The sequence below is a fragment of the Cupressus sempervirens genome, chromosome 5, assembly GCF_028749045.1.
Source record: "Cupressus sempervirens isolate cs-2001-9-10 chromosome 5, ASM2874904v1, whole genome shotgun sequence".
NCBI lineage: Eukaryota > Viridiplantae > Streptophyta > Pinopsida > Cupressales > Cupressaceae > Cupressus > Cupressus sempervirens.
In genome coordinates, this window is record NC_143122.1 from 509,676,572 (window position 1) to 509,694,301 (window position 17,730).

Here is a 17,730-nt window from a genome sequence, read left to right on the forward strand (position 1 = left end):
CAAAATTCAATGACTTTTAGTTCCCCTTCAATTCCCCTTACTCAACAAAATCTTCTATTGTGTATCCCCATAATTTATCTTTATCATTGATTTGTTCATATGTAAAGAGGAGAGGGTAAAGATCTTGTAGTCAAAACACCACATCAAATTTATGTATGACAAGGAATAACACTATTCAATTCTTGGTCATTCATGACTGTTTGTATTCTTACCCACCTTAGAAAAATCCCAATTATTTCTCATCAAATCTAACCTAGATTTATAAATCAAAACCCCACAAACCAACATTAAAAAAATCATAATTAGGATATCAAATGAAATGAAACAATTTTTAGATGATGTATGAAATGAAATAGGCATGTGAATAGAAAAAATACTAGAAAGACATTGTGTACAAATGAAGTTATGAAATTGTTGATTTTGGATTACTCAATACAAACACTCAACATTCAATAATCATACATCATCATTTGAGATGATATAGCCTCTTGTTACTCTTGCTAGCCACTAATGTGGTTGGATGTAAGCCACTTATACTACACTATGTATACAAGACCCTTCCTTTTCCTTTTCTCTTTCTCCATTCTCCACTAAACACAAGGGCACATTTAGAGACAAAATATATATTCACCGTTGAATCCTAAATGAATAAATAAATGGAAAATCTAGGTGGGGGAATAAGTTATATCAAAATCAATCAAAATTTAATGACTTTTAGTTTCTCGTCAATTCCCCAAACTCAACAAAATATTCCATTGTTTATTCCCCCTAGTTTCTCTTTATCATTGATTCATGTGTATGTAAAGAGAAGAGAGTGAAGAGCCTATGGTTAGAACACCACATCAAATTTTTGTATAATAAGGAACTACATTTTTTAGTATCTGGTCATTCATGATTGTTTATATTCTTGCCCACCTTAGGAAAATCACAACTATTCCTCATCAATTCTCATCTGTGCTTTATAAATTAAAACCCCACAACCCAAAATTAGAAAAAAGAATAATCAAAGTATGAAATGAAATGACACAATTTTTTAGATGATCTTATGAAATGAAATGGGCATGTGAGTAGAAAGAAACTAGAAAGACATTGTATATAGATGAAGGTATGAAATTTTAGAGTGCTTAGTACATATACTCAACATTCAGTATGTACATATCATCATTCAAGATGATGTAGCCTCATACTATCCCTATTAGCCACTGGTGTGATTGTATGTAAGCCACTTGTACTACACTATTTATACAATACCCTTCCTTTGACTTTTAGTTTCTCTTCCATTGCCCCAATTTGAAAAAAAAATATTCCATTGTGAAGCCCCCTAGTTTCTCTTTATCATTGATTTGTGTGTATGTAAAGAGGAGCAAGTGAAGAGCCCATGGTTAGAACACCACATAACATTTGTGTATAACAAGGAACTACATTGTTTAGTGCTTGATCACTCATGGCTATTTATATTCTTACCCATATTGGAAAAATCCTAACTATTTCTCATTAATTCCCACCTAGCTTTATAAATCAAAACCCCACAAACCAAAAAAAAAAAAAAACTCATAATTAGGGTATGAAATGAAATTACATAATTTTTAAGTGAATATATGAAATGAAATTTGTTGGAGTTGATGAAATCCAACTTTCAAGATGCCCAAGATCACTTGCATGCGAAAATCTGTCAAAGAGATGTTCTGAAAATACAATGAGGGAGAGACTGCTTATAAAGGCCTCCAAGAATCTTCCAGAACAAGCTCGAAGATGCTAGGAGATAAGTGTGACAACTAAGCATACATCCACTTGAGGTGAAAGGTCCTCGAACAATGTGAGAGGATAAGTATGACTTAGGAGAGAACAAACTCTCATATTGTCAACAACTTATAACAAACTCCTAGACTACAAATAATAAATGAATGCATTTACTTAAGTAAGCTTAAGTAAATAGAATAAATATTTATTAAATTAATTATTTACTCTAACAGCCCCGCTTAAGTGCAGCTTAGGGAAATGCCTTAAGCTCACAAAACTAAGAAATGCAGAAATGTAGAATGGGTCTAGGCAACGAGACCATGTTAGGTACCCATGAACAATGCAACAAAATGTAACCTCTAAAAGTAGGGAAAGAGAGAAAACCACTTGGGAAAAACCCTCCCCCAAAAAGAGGTAAGAACCTAGTGAAGAACTAAAGAAGCCTCTAACTAGGGAAATGTCCTGTAAAACAGGAACAACGAGTGATCATGAAGAGCATCACTAAAGCATGAAGAAGCTGCAAAATTTTCGATTTGAAGAAAACTATTGGTTTGAAGAATCTCCATGGAAGAAGAAGGCATGAACTGAGCATGTCTATATGATAGATGATCCATCTCACCAAAATGCATAGGTAGCTAGCCACTACAATCGCCTTGTATATAGGATCAACCATAAATACATAGCTCACACTAACAAACCATTGAACCAAAGATGCATTAGAACAATAACATAACCTCTCCTTAATGCAGATGGGGTGAGATGACAGGCAACTAAGAACGTGGGCCAAAGTCTCCTACATACGAATCAAGAATGATGAGAGAGGAAGAGGTACAAACACCTATAAAGACATGGTCAAACTAACTCTGCATGGGCTAATGTCATGGAAGGGACACTCACTTGACAAAGGGAGAATGCCTAAAATAGAAAGCAACTATCCCCCCATGGTGCTTTATGAAAATAGTACATGTACAACTAACTCAAAAACAATGTTCATGACCCTCAAAATGCAAGAGTGGCACTTTATCTCAGTGTGAAACATAAAAGTGCTTCAAAATGATAGCTATAATGATCAAAACTAAAAGCAAGCTGATACAAAACATAGTACAGCCTAAAACAAAGGAAACCATGCTAGGAAAATGATCTTTGGGCCTAAAACACTCAAGATATCCACCATAGAGCAAAAATGCCAAAATAATGATAGAAAGAATATGGGCCAAAAACTTAAAAAAAGGACTACATTTTTTAAAAGTACACAGAACTAGCTTTCCAAAAATATAAAGTTTCAAAAAATTGACATGGGATGTAAAAGATATGCTTGCTGGAGTCAAAAATAGAACTTTGAAATTTAACTAAAAATAGGCAACAAAAAAGCATCAAAACTTAAAAATATCTGCACCAATGTCTTTGTCTCAAAACTAGCTTTCCAACGCTTTTTTTGGATCAGAAAAATACTTTCTTATGCTCAAGTTATGGCCAAAAAATTGAAGGTAGGTCCAAAATGACCTAGGAGGAGAAGTGCAAGTAGGTGCTGATGTAGGATGATTTCATGATGACATCAGCAATCTACGACATTAAAATTGACGGCCACGTGGATGCCACATGGTAGTTGGTGACATAGCAGGTCCACGTGGCAAGGTGCCACATGGCATCCACGCCACGTGTCACCCCTGCATTGGCTGACTGTCCAATAGAGCGTTGATGCAGTCTGTAGAGGTGGCGGAGTGCAGAGTCTAGTGGAACCATCGGTTGAGCAGCATCAGAAGCGGTGTAGTCTAGAGGCACCACCAGAAGGAGCAGCCTGCGGGTGGTGGAGGAGGCCAAGTGTGGGAGGGGCGACATAGTTGCGGTGGTGTGCAGGCCGTGCAGTGGTGGTGCAATGGTGGCCGCTGGGCGGCGCGCCCTAAAAATTATTTTAAATTTTTTTTTTTTTTTTGCCAAAAATTGTTCGTATGACCTAAAAATTGATGAATTTTATATGGATCCTAGCTTTAAAGCACCTTCTGAATCCAATGGTAGCGTCTGTTTGGGATAAAAGTGCTTCAAAAATTCACTATTCCCTGAATTGAAGAAAAAAGCACAAACAAACTAGAGTTTATGACTACAAATCATGGCTTCAAAAATCCTTCAACGAAGCAGCAATAGGGAGGCTTTGATACCATGTTGGAGTTGATGAAATCCAACTCCGAAGACACCCAAGATCACATACATGCAAAACCTGTCAAAGAGAAGCCAAGGAAGGAAGAGCGTGGAGCAAGGGAAAAACCCTAAATGAAATGAGAGAAAAAAATATGCAAACACTAAAATATGTATTTACAGTATGCAAGAATGAGATGTTCTAAAAATACAATGAGGGAGAGACCACTTATAAATGCCTCCAGGAATCTTCCAGAACAAGCTAGAAGATGCTAGGAGATAAGTGTGACAACTAAGCATACATCCACTTGAGGTGGAAATTCTTCGAACAATGTGAAAGGATAAGTATGACTTAGGAGAGAACAAACTCCCATATTGTCAACAACTTATAACAAATTTCTAGACTAACTAATAAATGAATGCATTTACCTAAGTAAGCTTAAGTAAATAGAACAAATAATTAGTAAATTAATTATTTACTCTAACAAAATTGACATTTGAGTAGAAAAAAATTAGAAAGACATTGTGTATATATGAATGTATGAAATGGATGATTTTGGAGTACTCAATACAGACACTCAACATTCAATATGCACATATCATCACTTTATGATCAAAAATTATAAAAGTAACATCTATTGATAGCTATTAGCTATTAGTTATGCAAAAAATGTTTGAGAGATATCTATGAGTATCTTAAGAATGGATTTAGGGATTAATTACCATAGAAAGAGTGAGATCAAGGTTGTCCTTGAAATGTTGATCACAAAAAAAAATATTTCAACTCTCACACAATATTATCAATAATAAAGGAAAATTTAATCTTTTAAAAATGAATACTAAAATAAAATGGATTTTACCTTATAGTGAAACACTAAAAATGCAGGGTCACGTGGTCATGGATGCGAGACCACCATTTTAACAAGAAGCATATATATCTTGAAATATTTCTACCATTACTTGGCAATATAATAGGAAGAAAATAACACCATATGCTACTACACCACCTTTCCTTTCACTTTACTTTTCATAGTCTCTGCAATGGACAACCAATCATCATTCAAAAAGGAAAACATATATGATCTAAAAGGGAAAAAAAAATATAAATCAAAATCAATAGATGGCATGGCCAAATGCATTACATTTTGGTGCCTCAAATCCACCATCCAACACCATAGGAAATATCATATTGGATCTCCCAGGCTTGATCATTCTGGTCAAGTTCATAAATTTAAGTTATCAAGATTCAAAACAACCAAAATCAATATGTATTTAATAATGTTCAAATTTATTTCTCTTGCAAATATCATGGTCATCTATTTAGTAATTTCTTTTATCTACACAATTGTACATCACGTGTGTCATAGACCCCCAATGATAGTAATACATTTGAATTAATTTATGTAAAATATAATAATTATTAAAATATTATTGTTAATTGCCAAAATATAATATTATGATGTAACATATATTTTTTATAATTGTAATTTATATGTAATATATGTGTTTGTTATATAATGTTCTTATATATAGCTTATATGATGTAACTTATTATTTCTAATTATATTATAACTAAATATATCAAAATGTAACAACATATAAATATTTATATTTGTTGTTAATAATAAAATACACCTAAAATATAAAAGTTTACATCAAATAATAATGGTGGGTTGATGTGTCTTTCTATGGATCACCCCATCCAAGGTCAAGGAAGCCATCAAATTTAGATCACCATCAATATCTTGGCACTGGCTATAGTGCAACATATTTGCACTGGTCGGGCCCCTCCACTCCATGCCTTCGTCATGGTTGGAAGCTATGACATACCATACCATGCATCATTCGTACCAACCTCAGGCAAATGCAAATTTTTGTACCTATCTTGTCTTCTTAGTATTTTGTAATCTTAAAAAAAATTAAATGGTCAGACATTTATTGCACCGTTCAACATTTTTCTTAACTTAAAAAAAATCAAATCCACATTCCTATTTTTATCTAAACCTTTTAGAAGGTAAGTATTTTTTAATAATTTTTAATAAATTAAAATTTGACTTTGTATATTAAGTTGTTCTAATATACATTTCTTTCTAAATTAATATTTTAAGTGATTCCAATATATTTTATTTTAAGTTAATATCTTTAAAAAAAATAAAGTTTTATATTTTTTTCAATAAATTAACATCCCCTTAAATTCAAACAAGAACTAAAAACTATTTTAAAAATATATAATTATATATTAAAATTACAAAACATTTATATTCTATCATTTTCATTTTTTAAAAAATAACCATAAATATTCTCTAACAATATATACTTGAATTACTTATAGATTCCAAAATCTAAATATGACTATAAGTGTAAAAGTTATTTAAAAAAACTAAATTTAAAATATTTTAAAAATTAGAAACATTCATATTTTATAAAAATTAGTGTTATCAAAATTATTATTTTTAGTATTATTGGAATTATCATTTATAGTTAAGTAAAATGTGGATTAGTTAGCAATATTGATATTTGAATAATAGGAAGAAGATTTTTTTTATAAATTATATTGTTTGAATATTTAAAATGATATGTTAAAAATATATATGAAAAACAATTAATTTTTCTATTAATGTTGAAAGTAATATAAGGATTTTAGAAGACATGAATTGACTTATTTATTTTGAAGTAAGATCTATTATAATTTGGGAAGGCATGATTTATTTCTATTCTAATTGATTCTATTAGCTAATTGATTTATTTCTATTCTAATTGATTATATTAGCTAATTGATTTTTTTCACTCTATTTTTCATAAATAAGAGTTACGATTACTATTATCTATTATTTAAGTTGTAAAATTGTAAATTTAAATATATAATTTTTTAATAATATTTAATAAATAAATAAAATATAATTAATATGCAATATTTACATCTTTTATTTAATAAAAATTTAATTTATTTAAAATGAATTATTTATCAAATAACATATATTATATAATTTGAATAAGTGAAAGAATAGTTTGAAAAACACAAAAATATAACTCACCACGAATCATAATTTAAATAACTATTTAATATTGTAATACTTACAATAAAATTAAGAAAAAAAATTAAAAATTATAATTATAAAATATGAATATTTCTAATTTTTAAAATAACTTTTATACTTATATTTATATTTATATTTAGATTTTGGATTTATATTCAAGACTTAAGTTATCTATTATCTGTGTTGTTAGAGAATATTTATGATTATTTAAAAAAGAAAAAAACTAAAATGATAGAATATAAATGTTTTGTAATTTAATTATATATTTTTAAAATAGTTTTTAGTTTTTTTTTGAATTTAAGGGGATGCTAATTTATTGAAAAAATATAAAACTTTAATTTTTTTAAAGATATATGTATTGCCTGCCTTTGTTTACATTTTTCTAGATACATTGTTGCTATTATTGCTGAACTCTGTTAGACTAGTTATATGTTGATGGTTAGTAGCATTGTTTTGAGACTATCAGATATTGTGCTATGGAGTCAATTGATATGTGTTGAGATTACTTAGACTCTACATTTCATGTATGCGTGATGATTATTACATTATTTCTAGTTATTGATGATGATTAGTTAGATGGCTTATTATCACATGTGTTTTCTTATGGATACTTACCCCATACTTACATGTGTATGATATACGTGTTTCTTCTCTTATTGTATGGTGTTTCTGATGTGGTTAAGGAAGGGAGTCGTAGTCACCTGCTAGTCAGGATCTACACGATGCATCACTTCCTGCCATTGCCTATTTAGCTTGGCATATATATATATATATATATATATATATATATATATATATATATATATATATATATATATATATTGTATGTACATGCATTGATTTTATGCAGGTTGCAGGTACCAGGTATCGACTTCCCTGAATTGCCAGGATGAGCGTACCCTATCACACCATCTCAATGGTAAGGGAGGGGAGATAAATTCTCAAGTCCAAATGTTAAACCCTTAAACCATTTGTCCTAGAAGGTGGGACAAGTATCCGAGATATTTTACCTTTCGAATGTGTCGGATGACATAATTCGTGATTTTAACCCCTTAGACTGATTTTGTGTGGATTGTTCTATGATGAGTTTTCATATTTATCTTGGAGGTCTATGGTGAATTCTCTATTAATTAAGTCTAAAATTAAAAGATTTAATTAATAATTTAATTATTTTGAGAAAAAATAATATCATATCATGATCTTTAGATATTTTGATTTTAATTAATTGAATGGAAAATTAATTGAGTAAAAGAATTAAATTAAAGAAATTAAAATTAATAATAACAAAAAAATAATAATAAATAATAAATAAATAATAATAATAATAAAAATAATAAAAGAATTAAAATAAAATTTATAAGTCTACCTAGGAGTAAACACACCTCTTGAATGCACGTGTGTCTACAACATAGGAGTTAGCGCACAAATTAAGCACATGGTGTCTACAACCTTGCGACTCATCTAGAAGGTTGGAAAAAGCTCATGCTTAGTTGTCAACGCTTATCTCATCTTCTAGTTGTTTCTAGAGACATTCTAGGTGCTTCCTAAGAGTTCTTTATATTCAGACACTCCTAGAAGCTCGAGGAGAGCATTTTTTGGAGGACCCGAGAATGTTGGAGAAGGAAGGAGCTTGCTCTGCAGATTCTGAGGAGAAGTGATTTAGCATCAGTGTCTAGGTAGACACTCGTGATTTTTGCATATCTTATTTTCACTTCTTGCACTTCTTGTCTACTTCTTGTCTTTTGAATGCTTTATGAGGATTTTCATATGTTGAATATCTTGGTTGTATGCATTTTGTCATGGGTAGTTAAATTCTATATGAGAAGATTCCACATGCATAGATTTAAGAAATTTAGTGGATTGGATTTTCATATGCTTATAGACAAACCTATTTAAAAGAATTAATGGGTAGATTTAGAGAACAATTATTTTAAAGGGAAATTCTTAACTTGTAGAATTGGAAAGCCCTTTTTGTTTTCATAATAATAATTATTAAATATTATTAAGTTTTAAATATTATATATTATATATATTATTAATAGTTATTATATTTAATATAAGTAAAATTTTATTATTAGTTATTTTTTTAATAAATAATTGTAGTACAGTATTTTAGATTATTAATATAAATTTAATTCAATTGTTTAATTGAATACAATATTGTTTTAGAATGAAGGATAATTATAAGGAAAAGTTTGTAATCGTTCATGTTTTAATTGGATCATGATGAGGGTTATTGTCCAAATATGTATTTATCCTAAAGGCACTATAGAAAATTAAATTCTAAGAGTCATGGGAAAATCTTTAACTTATTAAAACTATTATACGGGTTAGTTGTAATGAAGATGAACAATGCTCCTTCATTTGATACTCAACTCTTAAACGAAAAAACTAAGACCTTCACACTTAATTCAACCATAAAATTTTAGCAAACCTAAAGATGTGCTTGCATTTTGTGTTTTCTCTATGCTTCTTGTTTTGGGTTTTGGGTTGACTAGATTGTTGACCAGTTATAGGGCCTCTACCAGAGGCTCAGAGTTTATGATTGTGATGTCATGATGATGTGTTTTGATCTCGATATTTTAAACTCAACCATGGTTATGTGATGGCATGCTGATTGATATTGTCTTTAGTCTTCTTTTGTAAGCTGTGTGATATATGTAACCTTTTTATGAGTTATCGATCAGTTGTATTTGGATTACTTTCTAGTCACTTTGATGGAATTGAATTATTTATCTAATCTTGATGATGTCATGTTGTGACATGTTTTGACTCAACCATTTGGAGTCTTCGATCAGTATTACTTTGAGATACTTTTTGGTTGCTTGTTGAGAACCAATGACTATTGTGATCATCAGTGATACCTTCAGTTGCCAATAGAGAACTATTGTGGTCATGATTATCTATGGATGCTTTTCAGTTGCTCATGGAGATTTGATGCTCTTATTTTGGATTATCTTTTGGTATTTTTCCAGTCGCTTGTACAAGGCTATGATGATTTTTTGATTTATGATTCCATGAGCTTAGGGTAGGTTATCTACTTTTAGTGTCGGGAAGTGGCTTGCAATGGGGATTGAGGCCCTAAGTAGCTACCAAGGTAACTCATTGTAAGTTGTTTTAATAAGTGAAAATATTACACCTAATACTGACTTAAATGAACCTAATAAGATAATTGTTTGTTCTTGCCCATGCCTCGAGTGCTAGTACAAACTAGGATGGGAGTAAAGAGAATGCTTGGTTGCGACCTTGCATTCTGTAGTATGCCTCATCTATATGAGAGGATACTAGTGGCCACATAGGGATCACTAGGGGGCTAGGGTCTATAGAGAGACTACCAAGGTAACTCTAGTGTGATCCATGCGATGACACTTTCCCTCTTGCATAGTAGGTTTCCTACATGTCTTTTTTGTGCCTCTGGGATTAGATGTCAGTTTTTGATTGGAACCTTTGAGTTATTATACTTTTAGGATTCCTAAACTTAGAGAGTATTTGTGCTATGTGATTGATAACCTATTTGGGACTTTAGATTATCTCCTCAGCATGGTGGGAGTGGACCATTTAGGTTCCATGTGGTTGGGTGTAGTTCTTTTTCACTCTTACCATTTGAGATTCGTCTGGGACACCGTGGCTGATGCATTCTTTGTTGAAATCTATCTTCATTTTGTTCATGGACTATGATGGTGGACATGTATCCTTATATTGATGATTAGCATATGATAGATGATGTTGTTTACTTATCTTATGCTTTATTTTGCACGGTTAGATTTCCTTCTGCATATGATGTAGTATGTTTTAGGAGTGACATTCCTACTATGATAATATTGATGATCTCTTCAGTGACTTGGAATTTTATGCATGGGGGGATGGTTAGGACCCACGATGGTCTAATGATGCTATTTACGATTGGGAGGAATCGTGCACTTAGATAATTATGTGTTAGGATTTATGGCTATCTTTTATGATGGATTTTTATATCTTCTATGATGATGTATCATGTATGAAATATGGTTTCATTTACTTTATTGCATCATGGATTAGAATTAGGATGATGATGTACTTTGTTTTCACATATGTATATTCTTTTAAGCCTTTCATACTCTGTGACATGTACAGTGGATGATTGAGCATTCTAAAATGTAATTTGCCAAGGGACATTTGGAACCAAAGTATATTGTTAAGAATGTTGGACTCTTCATTATTATTTCATGTGGATGTAGTATTAGATAGAACCAATATTAGTTAATTTAGATGTGATTCAATGTTAAGGGATCCTTAAGGAATGTAACTTGTTATGTATGTTTATGTTTACTTTCAGTTGAATGTTTGTTATTGCTTCTATTACTATGTGTATGTTGTGAATAGTTTAACTTTCGTATTTCAAAAAAAAAAAAAAAAAAGCTACCAAAGTTAGTGAAACTTTAGGTTAATTCTTTGGATCCCTTGGCGGGGCGTTACAATATAGACTTAAAATAAAAGTATACTAGAATCACTTAAAATAGTAATTTAGAGAGAGATATATATTAGAACAACTTAATATACCAAGTCAAATTTTAAATTATTAAAAAATATTGAGAAAAGCTTACCTTCTAAAAGGCTTAGATGAAAATAGGAATGTGGATTTAATTTTTTTAAACTTCAAAAAAACATTGAATGGTGCAATAACATGCCTATCCATTTAATTTTTTAAAGATTACAAAATACTAAGAAGACAAGACAGGTATGAAAATTTTCATTTTCCCAAGGTTGGTACAAATGATGCATGCTATGGTATGTCATGGCATCCAGCCATGATGAAGGCATGGAGTGGAGGGGCCTGACCGGTGCAAATATATTGCACCATACCTGGTACCGCCTTTGGCATATAAACCAAGGCAATGAGGAAGTTCAAATTATTAAACTATGGCATATAAACCAAGGTAATAAGAATCATTAAACTAGGAAAGGACATTACACACTACCCAAGTAATCGATGACATAGTTGATGTAACACTACTCGGTCAGGTCACACAACTACAAATGATCTTAATTTTGGTGAACAAGACTCCCAAATGGTTGGTGTGATTTACATAATCCAAGATTAAAGGTGGGCCCAAATTATAATATGAATGTATTTCTCCCATCCATATAATCTATCTGGCCTCCTTTTAAAGTGATTAACGAATATATGTTCTCATTTATAATAACTTCATGTTTAAACTATGCATATCCATTTTAAAATAGGTAAGCTTAATAAATATATTTTGAAACTATTATAAAATCATTGTTAACATGAGATTAGGATTATTTTATCATCAAGAATAAAATTTAAATTTAAGGAAACATCACAAGTTAATTTTAGTAACTAGGGTACAATCGTGAAAGAATATTCAATTGTATACAAATCATCGCATATCTCATAACTATTCAAATATTTAAATTAAGTCTTTCCAAAATTCTAATTAAGAGGGAGTTTTTGAAAGGTAGATTAATCCAGGTATAGTGAGGAGAAGATTCCCAAAATGGGCTTTGTTGATGAGGGAGCCTCTATTGGAATATATGTATGGAAATAGGGGGGGTGAATCATGATCTTAAACTTTTGACTATAAAATTAGTCTCATTAAATCATACACAATTCATCATTACAACTAAATGCTAAAAAAAAATAAGTTCATCACATCCTTATTAGTTCAACACATAACACAGTAATTGGATTACCTAGAAACACTTCAAGAACCCGCAAATATTAACTATTACAACAACAAACTTAACCTATTAAGGTTAAAATTTTTGACCATAAGATATTATCTACCTGGTGAAAGGTTTATCATGTTAAAAACTAATAGACTATTAGGTTTTTCCTTGTTAGAGGGCTTAACACTTACAATAAAGTAAGGACTCTATTAAGAGATTTTCATAGGCCTATTAGGACCACTCTATTAAGAGATTTTTCCTATCTCAATTGCAAAGTAACTGATTTAGTACCTGACCCTCAGTATGCTCTGTAAGTTGATCTTGGTTCTCCTCTTTCCTCTATCTCTAATTTGATTCTCCTAATATGATAAATCTATTAAGTCCTTCACTTCTCTCTCTCTCTCTCTCTCTCTCTCTCTCTCTCTCTCTCTCTCTCTCTCTCTCTCTATATATATATATATATATATATATATATATATATATATATATATGATTCTAGAGTTAAAATCCTCTTTAAATAGATTTCATGTGAAGCTTCTACATTTTGATCAACAATTTAAGCTTGAACATGTTTTTTTGTTTATATACCTTTTTCTGATTGATTGAATTGTTTGCCTAGGGATCATTATCTTTTGCTAAGGACACATAACTAGAATCTGATCTAGCTCTACAGATATTAAATCTCATAGAAATGTTAGTTTGTGGTGATTGATAAGGGAAGTACTGTACATATTTCATAATTCATTGGGCCCTATTTTATCAATAATTTTGGACTGACATGTTGTAATTAATTATAACCCTAAAACAAAAAAAATACTTGTATAAAAGAGCTTAGGGTTAGGGATTTTTTATGATGTGTGATGCAAAAATTGCTTCTTGTGGTGGTATTGAACTATAAGGGATTATAGATTGTAACTAGGTTGTAATCACTATATTGTAATAATATTTGACTTCTTATTTGGTGGATGTAGCCTAGGGATTGGGTGAACCGTGCTGAATCTTGGTGTCTTATATTCTCTTCTATACGATTTATTATTTTGTGATATTGGCTATATTTGCATGTAATTGTTATTTCTATCCATAGTTAATCCTAACAAGAAATGTTGGCTAGAATGATTCACATATGTATTTGTTCCATTACAAAATCATATATCAAAATTACATTACTCAACACTTGAGTGCTCTGACACTCGATCATGTATGATGTTGCTTGGATTCTATAAGTCTATATGCTTTGCACTTGATAACTTCTCAATATGCTCAATCATCATTATATTACTTAGTTGAAATATGAGTCTATATGAGTGACCCTAATTACACTACTCAACCATGCAAAAATAAATTGATGATTGAAAATATAGGTGCCAATCATCTATAAATCTAATCAACTATAGAAGCAAAGAAACATTTGCATAAGGAGCCATGATAGGTCCACTAAAATAGTGTGTCAGTAGAGAGATCATCCTTACAAAGGAGATCTATACCCTTAAAAGGTATAACCTAGGTTTCATAATAATAATTAATAAAAGAATTAATTATTATATGCCTAAAGTTTAGCTTAAGCAACTAGAGTTAATTAGGAAATGGCTTTTTCTACTATTAAAGTCTAGAGTTCTTTTTTACAGCTCAACAGACATATCTTAAGCATCCAATCTCCAATTTGGGAATTCTTTATATCATTAGAAAGATATTTCTAAGATCTGTTCAGTGATGTTGGTTATTTTTCTAGATTCTACTCTAGGCACATTCTATTCAGTCTTTTGCATTTTTATATCCTGGTAGATATCTTGGTTGTTTTAGGTTTGGGGATCAATTTCTTTGCTTCAGATGATTCATCATGACTTTTACTATCTTTTGTATTAGTCTCATGTCTCTTCTGGTCTATTTAGACATCTTTTGTATGCATTCTTGCAAATGTGTTGAGATAAAGTGTCATATTGCATCTGTATTTTTATTTTAATTTTTTGTCTTATTTTTCCTTTTGATTTGAGTAGTGTCATCTAAGGAAACTCGTATAGATTATTGTATTCTTGGGATTCACCATATATTTTTCTTTATTGTACATGCTCTACTTTGATAAAGTGCCATGGGGGGGTTGATGTTTTGTCTTTGTTTTCCATCTTCTTTTGTTCAATGATTGTCCCTTCCATGACATTAGCCTAATGATAGTCTAAGATTGATCACCTCAGTACACACATATGTACAATATTGTGCATCTTGATCATAGTTCCTTGACATGCATTTCTTTTGGCCCACTTTCAAGTTTCCTATCACCTCACCCTTGTCTGCATTAGGGGGGTTCTTCTATTTTTTATCATGCTTCCTTGGTTTTGATTAGCTCTTCAGGATTTGGTGTTTCATGCCATCTATATCTTCAATTTTAGTTGTTTTCCTTTGTATGCCTCCTAATTTGATGCAAATTATAGTCTTCTCTACCTAGTTGGGTTCTATTTTAGTGGAAGTTCTTCATATCAACAATTACTTTTGACAGAGCTTTTTAGCTTCTACATACTTTAGTGGTGTTTTCCATGATCATCTTTGTCTCCTATTTTTTGGGACATTCCCTAGTTTGGAGGAATCTTCAATCCTTTACTAGTTTCTTTCAACATGTTTTCTATCTCTTTTTGGAGTAGGATTTTTTCCATGTGGTTTTTCTCTATTTCTCTTCTTTTTAAAGATTTGGTTGTGCTTGGGTACCTCATCAGGACTTTTTTTTGAGGACCCAAATCTACTTTTAGTAGTAATTTCTAGGTTTTTAGCCACTCCCTAAGTTTATCTCAAGGGGGTGTTAGAGTAATTAGATATTTCCTAATTAACTCTAATTTCTTAAGCTAAGCTTTAGGCTTATTATAATTAATTCATTTATTAATTGTTATTATGCAATCTAGGTTAGACTTTTTAGGGTTTTGATCTCCTTTATAAGGATGATCTCTCATTGAAAAAATTAAGAATTAAGATTAATTCATTGTTGATTATAGCGATTTTTTTTTTCTCATCAAGAATGTCTCATCTATGGATCTAGAAATTCCTGCATCCATAGCTTTTTGCTTCTCTCTTGTATAATAGATGTTTGTATGCAAGTGATTCTTGGGAGCTGTGAGTTTGACCTTTTGTCAACTTCAACATTATCTATAACTAATTTTGGTCCTCAACCTCTTTATCAGGTCATTCAATTGATCTACAATAATCCTATTTTTGTCCCATGCTACTTTTCCAATAGTAGGAAAATAGTTATGTTCATAGAAAAATGTACAAAATAATAGGGAACCAAACTTATATGATGTGTTCTTAGCTCTCCTTATTGCTTCTAGGTTCTTTTTAAGTTGTTGTAAGTACAACTTGACAAGATCATATGCATGATCTTTCTTCACAAATTTGTATCCCAAATCAACTACAATGCACAACACATTGTCCAATTTGCTAGATTGATAAAACTTTTATGTGATTACATGAACAACAAATTCAATTACTGGATCCTCAATGTTGTCTATTGACATTCCATGACCATTCAACTTCACCTTGGTTAGGTTTTCAATTTAATTTTGTGTGCCATCTCTATGCTCTTAGGTCAATCCAATGCACGATACCTAATTAGTCTTTGAATGATTTCCTTGTTGATATTTATTGGCCCACCTTCTAACCATACTTTTATTTCATGAACTCAACTTTAAACAACTTTTATCCATTCATTCTTAAAAAAATTAGGAAAATATAGGCCATGAGTCAACCCTTTGTCTGTAATGATTTTGAATTCATCTTTCAAAATTCTATCTCCACATAAACTTTCATAAGCTATTATGATTTCAAAATCTCCAATTTCTCCAATCTTACATTGATAACATGATATGATGTCTTGCATAGTCAAGACTCTAGGTGAAATAGATGACAACACTCCAACATTATCAATAGGGGTTTCAATATTAACTGTGTTTCTAAAATTTGGTGGAGGTCCATGATCATTCCTTACGATTTGTACATTTTTATCTATTGACATTTCATTTCAAGATGTCATTGTGAACTAGGGTTTTTAATAAAATATTTTCACATAATATCTTAGCAATCAGAGTAACACTTACTTCTCTTCAAAAATTTGATAACTTGTTGTGATTCCTTACTCTAGTTGTTGAGATCACTTTTGAATCTTTACATGAGCTCCTTGATTGTTGGGTAATAAAAATAATCATTCAAATTTGATACGTAATTTCAATCTTTTAATTTAGGTTTGTAATAAATGTCCTCATATTCAAATAGTGTATGAGAGCTATTCTTGGCCTTAACTTTAGTTTGATCTAAATTTATGCACTCAATCATAACCAATTCACTCATTTATGTAGTCCTCCTCTATCACTTGGTCTATACTACAAGACTCTGTCAATATAGATTGTACCACAGATGCTTGGTACTTATTAAATTTTCATTTCTAATATTTCTCAAGGAATCTCCAATTATGTAGATATATCTTTTCATCACTTTAATGGTAGGAACTAATGTAAAATATAGATTTCAAGTATATAGTTCCTACATACCTCTTCCTTTTAGTGAGATGTGGTGTGATCACCAGATCAATTAGATTGGGTGATCACAGAGTCTTCTAGCCTATTGCTTCTAGCTCTTACTACCTTTATCCATTTCTTTTCTAGTTTTTCAATTTCATTTCTTATTGCTAATGCAGGTGTCCTAGTTTTGTAGTACGTAATAATGTGTCCCACTCTAAGACAACTAAAACATATTATCTCACCATTTATCCATTTGTTGTAATTTCCTTTGAAATGTGTCTTGAAATAATTCTATGTAATGTGTCCATATTATCCAAAATAGTGACAACCATACCATGTGTTATAATCCTAGTCATAAGAATTTTCTTTCTTTCCTCCATGAGTTTTTTTTCTAGGAGAATAGTGTGATTTCTTCTTAAATCTACATTCATAAGCCTTATGTCCATACTTTTGACAATTGTAGCAATGATCTTGGAATCTAGATATCTTTCTAGTTGAATCTATATTTTTTGTTTTGCATTCATGAGCTTGATGTCCCACTTTCTTGCATTTAATTAGAACAATTACCATTTTTCTTAGGTTTAGAAGTTCTCTTACTGTTTTTTCTTCTACAAATGTTTGTTGTATTTCCAATCTTTTTATTGTAATGACAT